Genomic DNA, 13,483 nt, shown 5'->3' with positions numbered 1-13,483 from the left:
CACAACAGTCTTTCTTGGAAGAGCACATTCTTGAGGTCTCAGCCTGTGGCTGGGTGCAGTGTTTGCTGTAAGAAACTGGATAAATGTTTGCAAGTGCCTGCCCTGTGTCAGGTGCTATGCCCTGGGGATGGTGAGTGGCCTGGCTGCTATTCTCTTTCTGTGTACTGCAAGCAAAGGTATGGCACAGACTTGGAGTCTGCATGGACAGGGTAGTCCATCTGAGGTAAGTCCTGAGTAGACAGTGAGAGAGGCAAATCCATTACAGAGAAACAAAACTTAAAAGAACACTGTGAAAGAAGTTTGGCTGCCAGACTTCCCTAAAACCCTCAATTTCCATACCTTAAAAATAGGAATGTCTCCAAGATGATTATTTTTACACAAATAAAAGGTAAATCAGAGGGTTCCTTTCTATTTGGGCTTGAGTGACAACCTACACTAAATGTTGTAGTAAAAGCAAAGAGTCAAAGGTTCGCATGAAACTTACCACACTGAACTGGAGATTTTGCGTCTTTTATGTTGCTGTAAATTGTGTGTTTAAGTCTCACTTAAAATGGCGTATTTTTATATAATAGAGTCAAAATTTATTTTTAATTGCTCATTCTCTGTATTTCTGACATTTAAAAATGATCTTTCTATGAAAACATAACTGAAGAGAATTTTCTGGATTATTTATCCAGGCTTAAGGGAGATCTATCTGTGAGATTTCAAGATTAGCTATAGGCATCAATACTCAGTTGGTAGAGCTTATCTGAAAGACAGGTATAAGAAAATAATTTGTTGCACCTGGGTGGCTCAGCCAGTTTAGTGTCTGCCTTTGGCTCAGGTCATGATCCCGGGGTCCTGGGATCAAGCCCCATGTTGGGCTCCTTGCTCAGTGGGGAGTCTGCTTCTCCCTCCCCCTCTGCTACTTCTCCCCACTTGTGCTTGCTTTCTCTCCTCCCTCTCTCTCAAATAAATAAGTAAGTAAGTAAGTAAGTAAATAAATAAATAAATAAATAAAATCTTTTTTAAAAAGAAGGAAATTAGACAACTATGAATACATATATGTATAAATGATTATCACAATATTGTTTATAATAGCAAGAAAATGAAAATATGCTAAATGTACAATGACAGAGAATTATACAGATTATCAGCATAAGTTATTACTCAATTGAGTTACTGAGTATACAAAGTAGGGCTGTATTGCCATTAAAAATGATGATGTAATGCATATTTCTGGGAGTCTGGATGTGAGGTTGGGTACACAAATCTTACCATTTGCCCCTCTGTCCTGAGGATACTAGCCAATGGAAAATCACTAGGCTAATGGGAGTCAAATAATAGCTTTATTACTGATTTGGCAAGTACCCATGGCCACGAGTGTGGGGCTGTCTTGATAAGCTGGCTGGGACAACAAGACTTGGACTGGAAGTCAAGGTAGAGCTTCCTTTTACCCCCGGATAGAGACCTAAGGACTTGACTATAGGGAGAGCTGGACCCCCAGAATTGACTGAGTCCCATTCCACAGCTGGCTTCTTGGACTATTGGCCTGTCTCATTGGCTTGATTATGGCAGAAGGGGGAAGATAAGAGAAGCAGGTGCTGGGCCTTGCCCTGGGGCAGTTCACCACATGGAGAGGTCAAATGAGCCCACCTTGTAAGAGCTGAACTTTTAACATGTTAAACCCTGCACACTAGCAAAAATGTGACCCAATGTTGGGCCTTACCATGAGAGCTATTTCTGGGAGTACCTGGGTAGCTCAGTAGGTTAAATCTCTGACTCTTGTTTTGGCTCAGGTCATGATCTCAGGGTCCTGAGATAGAGCTGAACATCAGTCCTGTATTGCGCTGCACTCAGCACAAAGTCTGCTTGTCCCTCTCCCTCCCCCTCTGCCCCTCCCTACTCACACCCATGTGTGCACGCACTCTCTCACTCTCCTCAATCAATCAACCAATCAATCATTTTTTCTTTTTTTTTTAAAGATTTTATTTATTTATTCATGAGAGAGAGAGAGAGAGGCAGAGACACAGGTAGAGGGAGAAGCAGGCTCCATGCAGGGATCCTGACGTGGGACTCGATCCCGGGTCTCCAGGATCAGGCCCTGGGCTGAAGGCTGCACTAGCCAGCCAGCCTGGGTGCCACTGAGCCACCTAGGCTGCCCTCAAGCAATCATTTTTTAAAAAAAGATCTGTTTCTGCCCAGCAAGTAAGTGAGGGCATAGAACAAAAGACAGGAGGTTGTGGTCCTTCCAACACTCCAAGGAAGAAGAGATACTCCCCCTTCTATTTGCTATAGTAGGAACGTGAAAAGAAGAAGTGTCCCCTCCTCCCCAATATATATTAACATGGAAAGAAAATTCATAATGTGATTATTCTATTATTTATGTTCGCAAATATAAACTATAACATTAAAGCATACTTATTCTTTATATTTTCTTTCTTTTTTTTTTTTTTACCATTAGCATTCATGACTTGTGCACTAAAAGAAAGTACAAATAAAAAAATGCTAACATGAGGGGAAGCTGGGTGAAGGGTGAAGGGTGTACCAGAATTCTCTACTATATTTGCAACTCTTTTGTAACTTTTAAAATATTTCAAAATAAAAGTTTAACATATACTAGCCTTGCAAACTCTACCAGATTATGAGGAAAACATTAGAAGTCAAAAAAAAAAAAAAAACCATTAGAAGTCATAAACATCTTCAAGTAAACTGGCTTTACATATTTCTGTTCTAGCCAAGACGGATTAGCAGGGACTGAATGTACCCACCAACTTGAAATAACTAAAAAATTGGATAAAATATATGAAACAATAGTTTTCAAGACATTGAACAACAGGCAAGGAAGGGAAACCATTGTAGAGGTGAGCTCTGTAATTATCCTAGCTTGTTGTGTGTTTTCTAGGGGTGCAGGGAGAGGGGACCCGGGTGGAGTCCTAGTGGTCTCTCTGAGATGAAAAGATGGAGCTGAGAGTCCAGGGAGGCCAAGGCGACTAGATTTTACAGGGTAAGAATACTAGGTAGGAAAAAGCTGCATGGAGAGAAATTGCAGAGAACGATAAAGGAGCCATCTAAGTACATATGAACAGTACATTCATAGGAACAAACTACTCAGGGCTGGAAAAAGAACCACCCTACAGGATTAGGAGGAACAATCCTCAGAGGTCACGTAGCACTGAAAATATTGCCTGTTCCCACAAGCCAGACTGAAAACCTCTTAATTCACAGGGGAGAATACATAGGAGTTCTGCTTCAGTAGTGGGGAATAACTCATTCTAGGTGGGATACTGCTCCAGATTTGCCTAACAAATAATAAAAGCAAGACCTAAGAGCAATATGCTGTTTCCAGGTAATTCAACTGTGTCCCAGAACAAAGCCTAAGAAGATTTATAGGAATCCAGAAATATCCAGTGTCCAATAATGTCTGGTATCAAATTAAAAAATGGTTAGGCCTTCAAAAAAGTAGGAAAATAATACCCACATGCAGGAGATAAATCCATCAATTGAGACTGACCCAGAAGTGACAGTGATGTTAGAGTCAGTGGGGAAGGACATTAACACAGTTATGATAACTGTTTTCCATACATACAAGAAGCTAAAGGAAAAGGAAAATGTCAAGTAGTAGTGTGGAAGATACGAAAAAAAAAAAAAAGACTCAAATCAAACTTCTAGAGATGAAAACTACCATATCTGAGGTTGGATGAATGGAGGGCTGGACACTGCAGAAGATGGAATAGTGAACTTGAAGGCAGTGATAGGAACTATCGAAAATGATCCAATAGAAACTAGACAGAAAAAAAGATGGGAAGGAAATGGACAGAGCATCAGTAAGCCGGGACACAATTTAAAACAGCCTGATATGTGTAACAGAAGGCTCCTAAGGAGAATGGAGGAAGCTGGGAAACAGAAAGGATTGCTTGAAGAAATAATGGCCAAGAATATGCCAAACCTGATTAAAAACTAAACCCACCTATCTGAGAAGCTCAACAAACCATGAGCTTGAGAATCACGAAGAAAGTTATGTCAAGGTGCGCGTAATCACTTTGCTCAAAACCAGTGGTGGAGAGAAAGAAGAGCAGTTATGGACAGGGGAACAAAGATAAGAATGACAGCAGTTATTTTTCTCTGGAAATAAATGTGACAGAAGAGTAGAACAACATCTTTTAAGGGTTGAAATTAAAACAAAACAAAACAAAAACCTATCAACCTAGAATTCCGTATCTAGCAAAAATACTTTCCAAGGCTGAAGGGAGGTAAAAAGTCGTTTCAGATATACCAATGCTGAAAGACTCCATCACCAGCAAAACTGCTGTATAAACACATCCAAGAAAGTTCTATGGACAGAAGGAAAATGGCCCTTGATGGCAATTATGGATCTAAGCAAAGGAACAAACAGTTCCAGAAATGTTAACTTCACAGCTAAGTAAGATTTTAAAATTATTTAACTCTCTTTCAAGGACATTGGACTGAGCAAAAATAATCACGGTGAAGCATGGAGTTTATAAAATATGTAGACACATGTGTGTGACATAAGCAGGGGATGGAGAAATGGAGCCGTTCTGTTGCAAAATTTCCTATAACCCTACTTGGAGGCAGACATGGTAAGTGGGAAGGCCCCATGTGCTTTCCATTGGGACCGTTAGAGAGGAACAGATTAGATGAGGGGGGACAGAGGTCAGGAACACTGGTGAGCAGAACTCCTGGGAAGGGACCTGGGCAGGAGGTGGGCACCACTGCCTGGTCATGCAGCACTGTGGGGTCAGGGGGTGTAGGAAGAGGACAAATCCAGCCTTGAACAAGCCCCAGTCTCTAAGACTCAGAACTGAACTAAGAACAGGCCAAAGGGTTCTTGTAGAATTTCCTCTAACAGGCTCTAGCGTTAGCATTCATGTGCATCATCCCAGGACATAACCAATCAAGCTTCCATCGTCCTGGCAGATGCTATATTGTGTTTGATATTTTCGGGGCCAAATACCATAACATCATAAGGTAAGACATTCAGATGGAGGAGCTGGAGGGAATAAACAGTGCACGGAAGGCATGATTCAAAGAGCAAGTCAGAGCCTACATTGAAAACGCTAGACTGCACAAAATGAATTTACATCAATTTAAATCAGGCTTCTAAATATACAGTGAAATAATGCAAAGAAGCCCACACCTGCCTCTTGGTATATCAGGTTTCTCCGTATATAATAAAGCATCTAGCTGGGAACATAGGAAGAAAGCCTTCGCTTCCTCTCACTGATGAAAAATCCTAGAGCATGATCAACACAACATTAAACACTGCCCAGCATGATTTGCTCAAGGGTTTGAGTAAATAATAATCATCAGAATCAGGTCTAAGACTCAGGCTTCTTGGGGATCCCTGGGTGGTGTAGCGGTTTGGCGCCTGCCTTTGGCCCAGGGCGCGATCCTGGAGACCCGGGATCGAATCCCACATCGGGCTCCCGGTGCATGGAGCCTGCTTCTCCCTCTGCCTGTGTCTCTGCCTCTCTCTCTCTCTCTCTCTCTCTCTGTGACTATCATAAATAAATAAAAAATTTAAAAAAAAGCAAGACTCAGGCTTCTTGATTTGCAATTCAGAGTTCCAGCTATTTTTTGAAAAAAAATTTATTTATTTGAGAGAAAGGGAGAGAGAGAGAGAAGTGGTGGGAGGGGCAGAAGAAGGAGAGAGAGAATCCACAACCAGACTCTCTGCTGAGTGTAGAGCACTACGTGGGACTCGATCCTCGGACCCGGAAATCAAACCTGAGCCAAAATCAAGAGTCGGCTGCTTAAATGACTGAACCCCCCCAGGCACCCCAAGTTCTAACTATTTTTAAGTTGGTGGATCTTTAAAACTTTTAGATGAAGTATAATATACATGCAGAAAAGTAAACAAAGGATCAGAAACTGAACACACCAACCTGCCTAGTGCCTAGATCAAGAAAGACAACATTCCCAGCCCCAGAAGTCCAGTCACTGTTCCCCCAAAGTAACCACTATCCTGACTTGCAAAAGCAGAGAATACTTTTGTCTGTTTTGTATTTTCTAGAAATGGAAAAACATTTTTTTTCTGGTTGTTGTAGCTAAATATTTTTGTGAGGTTCGTCGATATTATCACATATTCAGATAGATTGTTCATCCCCATTGCTGTATAGTATTCCATTATATGATTACACAACCATTTATTTATTCCTTCTACCAGATGCCAATGGCACTTGAGTGGATTCCAGTACAGAGCTTTTTTCAAGAATGTTGTCATGAAAATTCTTTTAGGTGTCTTTTGATGAATATATGTTCACATATATATATTTGCTAAATATATGTTTAATATATGTTATATATATTAATACATATTTAAGCTGGATCACTGAGTTTTAGGCTATGTATATGTGAAAAATTAGTAGATACTCTTATTGTCAAATTTAAATTTTGGCTATCAAAATATAAAAATCATCGACTAGGGCAGCCCTGGTGGCCCAGCAGTTTAGTGCCACGTTCAGCCCAGAGTTTGATCCTGGAGACCCGGGATCGAGTCCCATGTCGGGCTCCCTGCATGGAGCCTGCTTCTCCCTCTGCCTGTGTCTCTGCCTCTCTCTCTCTGTCTGTCATGAATAAATAGATAAAAATCTTTTAAAAAATAAAATAATCATCTGACTATAAAAGTTTGCATTTGTTTATATCTGGGCATTTGCTTTACAGATGCTGTATAACTATCTTTGCAGCTACATCATTGAGGAGCAGCTCATGACTTGGTTTGCCCTTGTATGTCCATGCTACCGGGGGCTCAGGGCTGGATGCAGAGTACCCATTATGTGAATGCTTTCTTATTCGAATGCACAAGGAGCTGCATAGACATGGTTCTGTTTCTAGGAAAGAATCACTGACTTTGGGCACATGTGGGAAAGAAAAAACACCTCAAGAGAAAGAATAGCTAAGCCAAGATTGTTTTGAAAAGTTGAGAGCAGAGGTCATGTCTCATAACTCTGTATCACTCACAGTACCTAACACAGTGCCTTCCCCTTAGGAAGTGCTCAATGAATATTTGCCAAATGGATGGAATCAAGATAGAAATGATCATGAATTGGTTATATCACATACAGCTCAAAGGAGAGTACATTTTGAGATGGGAAAACAAGATGAATGTAGTCTGGGTAAAAGTTGGAGGAAAACATGTATTAATCCAACTTATGGAAAACATTTCACATAAGGAAAGCAACATACATGTTTTATTAATTTTGTGGCCACTTCTCCCCAGAGAAATCCTGGATCTCTCACCTTGATCCTAAACAATGTAAAACTGAAGAATGGACAAGTTTGAGTGACTGGAGGCTAAACTCCATTCCTTAATAACTGGATGCAAGGGAGAAGATTTGGAAAATTTTATTAATAGCAAAGACAAGTATCTCTAAGAGACCCAACCTCAAGAACTCCAGGTAAGGTGTGGGCTGGTGGGGGGGGGGACACAAGACAGTGGGGGGTTTGACCTCTGGGCCAGGATCTGGTTTTTAGGAGTTAAGGTTGAGCTGCTGTCTATGCAGCAACAACATTCATAAAGGCAGGCTTAAGTCACAGGGAACAAAGATGAGATGTCAAGGCTTTTCCTAAAAAGGATTTTTGGAGAAGAGGAGGGCTTCCAGAGAAATCTGAACTTGACAGCGTCTTGAATCCCTCAATAGACCCTCAGGCTTAAGCCAACTGAGAGCAAGTTACACAGACGTGTGCATTTCTGCTGAGGACAACACGAAGGAAGTGTCTCTCATCCATTTCAAAACCAGATAGAATGAAATATAAACTTCTGCGAGTTAAGCTAAGTGGCAAGTTTTGACATCTCACAGGAAATCAAGTTTCTGCCAAGGAAAAGCCAAGAGTTTTTGGTCAGGACCCAAAGGACTTTTTAAAGCTTCTCATTAGCAAGCCAGGGAGTAGTATGAGTTTTCTAACCCACTCTGTAAGCCATAGTATCTCTCCTTACTTAACATCAGGAAGACCCAAGAATACTTTATAAATGGACAAAGAACTCAAAGCGTCACATGTCTCCTGCAGGAAAGGGGGACAATGACCCTTTCCCAGAGCCACCATAATTAAGTGTGCCAATCCCAATCCCACTGAGGCTTTATAGAGAAAAGAAAAAGGGTGGGGGTGGGGGGTGCAGGGAGGGAGTAGTGGTAGAGAAAAAGGAAGAGGAAGTTGAGTACCTACTCTGTGCTAGGTTTTTTTATATAAAGTATTTCATTTGATCCTCAAACCCACTCTGCAAAGTAGGCAACAGTCCTATTTTTTGGACAAAGGATTTAATGTTTGCCTAAAATCTCATGGCAAGTCTCCCTTCCCTTAAGCAAGTGGGGTCTGCACTGTGGGCCTCATGCTCTAGAGGACCTAGCTTTGGCCTTCCTCTGGCCACGTCACTCTCCATGAAGTAAAGAGTTCCAGGGGCAAGGGATGTGCTTACCAACTGGATGATGCTCCAGGTACCTAGAACCCTGGAATTCTCTGTCCAAATAGCCTCGAGCCTTCTTTCACAGCCTCTTTCCTGGGTTCATACTCCTCAGCGAGTACTGGGGTGTTGATGTGTATTCCTAGGCCTCGGGGTTGCCAAGGGGGTCATGTTGGCAGGGGTGTGTGGGCTAGCATTCTGCACACATACACATGAGGCTTCTTATGATGCAGGATAGAGCTGAGTGGGGAGAGGATGGGAAGAGAAGGGAGGGTCATGTACAGACAGAGGAGGAGCTAGAGGCTGGGTCTACTCATTTTATCACATCAGAGCAGAACTCCAAGTAGCCTGAAAATTCTCAAAGCTGGCCTTCTAGGTCATTATGAAGGTATGTTTGTTGAGATCGGAGGGTAGAATTCACACGTTTAACATTTTGTTATATGTATATTTTATAATTTCAGTATCGAGGCGTGTGGCATGGAGCCTTCATTTGTGTCCTTGCCTGGGTCTTGCAAATATTGGTGGTGGGCCTGCCTATAGTCAATAAAGAGGTGGAGTCAAAACCCAGCTCTGTCCACTGTCATGGGTGAAGGATTTTGACTGCCCTATGATGCCTGACTCCACAGAGAAGTCAATGACAGGAATAGTGCTAATTATTTTATGAAAATTATTTTATAGAATTTATTTTTGGTAATTTCCCATCACAGGTCCTGAACTGCTATGAACACACTATGGGGTCCTTGGAAAGCCATCCAGCCTTCTGGGCTCAGTTCCCTCCTCTGAGAAATGACTGCTAAGGGCTCATTCAGCATGAAGACACTAGGAGTCTGAAGAACAATAAAACCTATTTCCTAGCTGTACCTGGGGGTCTCAGCAATAGGTCTTTAAGGTCTTTTAAGAAGTGCTTTAAAGAATAGCAGGAGTAAATAACAATATAAAGACCACGATGGTAGAGGAATAAAATAAATAGATGACTTCGGACACTGGAAGAGGACTTTGGCAATCAATGTCTTGAAAGGCCATGGGGCCAGGGGTGGCAGTAGGGAAAGAGGCAGTAGGCATCCCTGAGTGATGGACAGGAGAGGCACAGGTAAGCTTCTGTTGTGGCTAACAGGGTCTGGCCTGGGAAGCAGCCAGTCGACCATGGTCCCACCTGTTCCTTGTGTCTTTTGGAGGAAATGGAGTAGGAGGCATGGTGCAGATCCAGGACAGGCTAAGGGAAGAGAGGAGGCCACATCCACGGTAGGATGGGACCCTGACTGTCTTACTGGGAGACTCCCTGGTATGGATCCTACTTTGATGGGCCTGGGAACAGTGTTCCTGCCTCTTGATCTCCATGGAGAATCCTGCCTTCCTCATTCTGTCCAATTGACTTTTTCCTATCCATTAGTCTAAAGAGACAGCTTGGTGCTGAGTTTCTCGCTAGGGGGGGCACGTGGTCTCTCATCCCCTACTCTGTGCTATTGATAATCAAGCCCAGGTGAGACATGACCCACTTCATCACAGACACAGTGCTGAAGGGGTCTGTGGTCCTCCACAGGTCTGTGTCTTGTTCCACAGGTGTACAAAGGAAGGGTATAGCTTGAAAATCATGGAATGGAAGGGGCCTGGGCTCTAGAGCCAGAAGATCTGAAAAGCTTTTGCTCCCTTACTTACTGGCTATGTGCCTTTGGCAAATTCCTGAATCATTCTGAGCCTTAATTTTTCTCATCCGTAAAATAGGAATAATAATTTTCTATCCTAGGGTTGTGACAAGAACAAAATAAGAAAATATATTTCGAGGGCACTTGGGTGGCTCAGTTGGTTAAGCAGCTGGCTTTGGCTCAGGTCATGATCCCAGAGTCCTGGGATCAAGCCCGTCATCAGGCTCTCTGCTCCATGGGGAGCCTGCTTCTCCATTTTCCTCTGCCTGCAGCTCCTCCTGCTTGTGTTCTCTCTGTGTCAAATAAATAAGATCTTAAAAAAAAAAAAAAGAAAGAAAGAAAGAAAGAAAGAAAGAAAGAAAACAGATTACAGGGCGCCTGGGTGATGCAGTTGGTTAAGTGTCCAGCTCTTGGTTTCAACTCAGGTCATGATCTCAGAGTCATGAGATAGAGTACTGCATTAGGCTCTACGCTCAGCACAGAGTCTCCTTGGGATTCTCTTTCCCTCTCTAAAACAAAAATCAATCAATCAATCTTTAAAAAAAAAAGAGGGGAACCTCTATGGCTCAGTCAGTTAAGTGTTGCCTTCAGCTCAGGTTGGGGTCCTAGGACTGAGCTCTGTATCAGGTTCTCTGCTCAGTGGGGAGCCTGCCCCTCCCCTGCCCCTGCTTGTGTTCTCTCTCAAATGAATAAAATAAAATCTTAAAAAAAAAAAAGAAATTCAAAGAGTTTAGTCTAGAGACTTCTCCCAAATGGGGACTGCTTAAATATTGCCTATTTCAAGCACAAACTGCAAAAAAGCACCCTTCCATCTCAAGTCTATCTGGAGCAAAACTCCATGGCCTTAGATGTATGTTCTTGATCTTCTAGAGGGTTATCACACCTTACCAACCATTCATTTCCACTAAGCTTAAGCATTTAAGTATTATTCATGGATAAAGGCCAAACAGATAGTGTAGGAAGAAGAAAATCAGGATTTGTGTGTTGGGGAGAAACACTTCTGTCTCAGTTAGGCAGGACCCAGCTTTCTGCTGCAACCTTTGCTATGGCAGCAAAGTCAGACCTGGTGACACAGAACAAGGAGGATCCTTGTTCTTTTTTTTTTTTTTTAAGATTTTATTTATTCATTCATGAGAGATACACAGGGAGAGGCAGAGACATAGGCAGAGAAAGAAGCAGGCTCCATGCAGGGAGCCCAATGTGGGACTTGATCCCGGGACTCCAAGATCATGCCCTGGGCTGAAGGCTGCTACTCAACCGCTGAGCCACTCAGGGATCCCGAGGATCCTTGTTCTAAGAATCCTTTTGCTCTGGATTATTAGAGCAAAGCCTAGAGGATACGCAGACAAAAACATTGGTTATAATAGGGACAAAGACCTGGGGAAGATGTCCTATATAGAAACACTATTTGACATGCTGTCAAATGAATAAGACATATTGTTATAGTACCTGTGTTCAGTAGTATAGTCTTGGGTAAATAGGGGTACAGGAGATTGGGATTAGGGTAAGATTATAGTTGCTAATATAATGAGATAAGACTAAGGTCACTAGATGTGGCTATGTAGGCTATCTACTCCATAGCTCCAAGTCCCAGTCACCCAAACCACTGGACCTGTGAATGGTGGATACAGGCATACCTTAGAGATATTGAGGGTTTGGTTCTAGACCAGTACAATGAAGCAAATATCACAATAAAGGAAGTCAAAAGGTTTTTTTTTTTAATTTTCCAGTGCTTATAAAAGCTATATTCACACTGCACTGTAGTATTAAGTGTGCAATGGCTTTCTAAGAAAAAGTACATACTTTAATTTTAAAATTCTTTATTGCTAAAAATGCTAACCATCATCTGACCTTTCAGCAAGTCATAATCACTGATCACAGATCACCATAACAAATATAATAATGACGAAAAGGTTTGAAATATTGTGAGAATTACCAAACTGATGGAGACATGAAGTGGGAAAATATGTTTGGAAAATCATAAATACAGAGAACAAACTGGTGGTTGCCAGCAGGGAGGAGTGGGGGAATGAGCAAACTAGGTCAAGGGGATTATGAAACACAAATAAGTCATGGGGATGAAAAGTACAGCATAGGGAATATAGTCAGTAATATTTTAACAACATTGTATGGTGACAGATGGTAACTAAACTTATTGTGGTGTGCACTTTGTAATGTACAGAATTGTTGGATCACTGCGTTCTCCACCTGAAACTAATATAACATTATATGTCAACTATCCTTTTATAAAAGAAAAGAAAAATGGTGCCAATAGAGTTGCTTGACATAAGATGGCCATAAAATCTTCAACGTATAGAATCCCAGCTCAAGATGGTAACGTAGGAAGACTCTGAACTCACCTCCTCCATGGAACATACCAAATTACACCTTTTAATAGAACAATTCCTCCTGAAAAAGAACTGAGGGCTCATTCAACAGCTACTGAACAACTAAAGGTAGAGAGAATGGCAAGAGAACTCAACAGAGACAGGACCATGCCACAGTTTAAAAGAGTAACCAGTATATACGGCCGCAGCTCCAGCCAACCAGCAAAAGTCACAACTTATGTGTGGTTGCACAGGGAACACCATACAGAAGACCACTCCTTCAACTTTAGGAGAAGTAGTCATTTCACCTAATCCATAGAAAGAAAAACAGAAAATCAAGCAAAATGAGGAGACAGAGGAATATGCTCTAAAAGAAAGAAAAAGGAAAAAAAACTTAGAAAAATAAATGAGAGATTAATAATATACTATAAAGAGTTTAAAGTAATGATTGTAAAGATACTCACTGGGCTAGAGCAAAAGAATGGAAGAACTCAGTGAGACCTTCAATAAAGAAATAGAAAATATCTTAAAAGAACCAATCAGAGTTGAAGAATATAATAACCAAAATAAAACTCACACTCTAGAGGGAATCGACAGTAGATTAAATGATGCAGAAAAATTCATCAGCGATCTGGATGAAAGGGTAATGAAAAGCACACAAGATGAACAGCAGAAAGAGAAAATAATTTTTAAAAATGAGAATCGATTAAAAGGCCTCTTAGAAAAGATTAAGAGAACAAACATTCACATTATAGGGGTCCTAAAAGAAGAAGAGAGAGAATGGTGTAGAAAAATTATTTGAATAAATAATAACTGAAAACTTCTCTACCCTAGAGATAGAAATAGAAATAGACATCTGAGTTCAAGAAACACAGAGAGCTCTCAACAAGATGAACTCAAGGAGGCCCACACTATGGCATATAATAATTAAAATCTCAAAGCTTAAAGATAAAGAGAGATTCTTAAAAGGAGCAAGAGAGAAGCAAAAAGTCATACACAAGAGAAACACTATAAGGCTACCAGCTGATTTTTCAGAAGAAATTTTGCAAGCCAAAAAAGAGTGGCATGATATAGTCGTGCTGGAAGTGCTGAAAAGAAAAAACTATAATCAAGAA

At 41.3% G+C, this 13,483-nt stretch overlaps 1 long non-coding RNA gene across 1 annotated transcript; it reads left to right on the top strand.

Annotated features, from left to right (window-relative positions):
- On the top strand, positions 1-11,752 carry LOC140623052 (uncharacterized). Its single transcript, XR_012022735.1, has 4 exons — positions 1-223; positions 4,437-4,580; positions 7,220-7,397; positions 9,106-11,752. It is a non-coding gene; the product is annotated as an uncharacterized lncRNA (long non-coding RNA).
- Positions 11,753-13,483: the final 1,731 nt, after the last annotated feature.

Source organism: Canis lupus, chromosome 32, assembly GCF_048164855.1.
Source record: "Canis lupus baileyi chromosome 32, mCanLup2.hap1, whole genome shotgun sequence".
NCBI lineage: Eukaryota > Metazoa > Chordata > Mammalia > Carnivora > Canidae > Canis > Canis lupus.
The sequence above is the reverse complement of the archived record's forward strand: the minus strand, read 5'-3'. Positions and strand labels throughout refer to the sequence as shown.